The sequence below is a fragment of the Mirounga leonina genome, unplaced genomic scaffold, assembly GCF_011800145.1.
Source record: "Mirounga leonina isolate KUSES-001 unplaced genomic scaffold, KU_Mleo_1.0 Mir_82, whole genome shotgun sequence".
Lineage (NCBI taxonomy): Eukaryota > Metazoa > Chordata > Mammalia > Carnivora > Phocidae > Mirounga > Mirounga leonina.
In genome coordinates, this window is record NW_023270825.1 from 52,571,187 (window position 1) to 52,572,391 (window position 1,205).

General features: G+C 36.6%; 1 pseudogene; it reads left to right on the forward strand.

Moving 5' to 3' along the window:
* The first annotated feature begins 237 nt into the window (after positions 1-237).
* Positions 238-917, forward strand: LOC118002220 (annotated as a pseudogene).
* Positions 918-1,205: the final 288 nt, after the last annotated feature.

Here is a 1,205-nt window from a genome sequence, read left to right on the forward strand (position 1 = left end):
TAACTGTTCATTATTTCCTGAGCTAAAATTTCTGCAGGAGTTCATAGGCTCAGTTTAGAACTTTCTTTCACAAGGTGAAAGAAGCTGCTGTAATGAATTTAGGGATGAGGAAATAATACAAGTAATATTTCTTTCATAATACTTTCTTATACACATTGCCACAAATTGAAAATATAAACACAGAACCTCTGAGCCATGAGATCCAGGTTTCAGCCTTGCCTCTACCATGGCTCAGAAACTGCAAAACCCTTTTCCATCCACTGCCAGCCGCTTCTGACACAGAACATCCAGCCATGGATAAAAATATGCTGGTGCAGAATGCCAAACTGGCCAAGTAAATTGATTGATACATTGACATTGCAGCCTGCATGAAGTCTGTAACTGAGCAAGGAGCTGTATTATCCAATAAGGAGAGGAATCTTCTCTCAGTTGCTTATAAAAATGTCATAGGAGCCCATAGGTCATCTTGGAGGTCCATCTCAAGTATTAAGCTAATGATGTGAGGTGCTGAGAAAAACAGCAGATGGCTTGAGAATACAGAAAGCAATCTCAGAGGTGTCTGCAATGGTGTACTGTCTCTTTGGAAAAGTTGCTTCACAAGCACAGAGCAAAGTCTTCTGCTTGAAAATGTAAGAAGATTACTACTGATACTTGGCTCAGGTTGCTGCTCGTGGTGACCTTAAAAAGATTATGGATCTATCACAACAAGCACACCAAGAAGCTGTTTAAATTAGAAAAAGGAAACACAACCAAAACATCCTACAGTATTGGGTCTGGCTCTCATTTCTCTGTATTTTATTGTGCTATTCTGAACTTCCTGGACAAAGACTGTTCTTTTGCAAAGACAGCTTTCTTTTCCAGTTTAATTGAAATATAACTAACATATAATATTGTGTAAGTTTAAGGTGTACAGAATAATGATTTAATATATGTATATATTGCAAAATGATTATCACAATAAGTTTAACATCTCACATAGTTAGAATATTTTTCCCTTGTGATGAGAACATTTAAGATTTATTCTCTTAGTAACTTTCAAATGTATGATATTAATTATAGTCATTATATTATACATTACACCCAAAAACTTACTTATCTTATAACTGGAAGTCTGTAGATTTTGATCACCTTTACCCAATTCTCCCATGCCCCCCCCACCCCTACCTCTGGCAACCACAAATCTGACTCTATTTCTATGAGTTTGG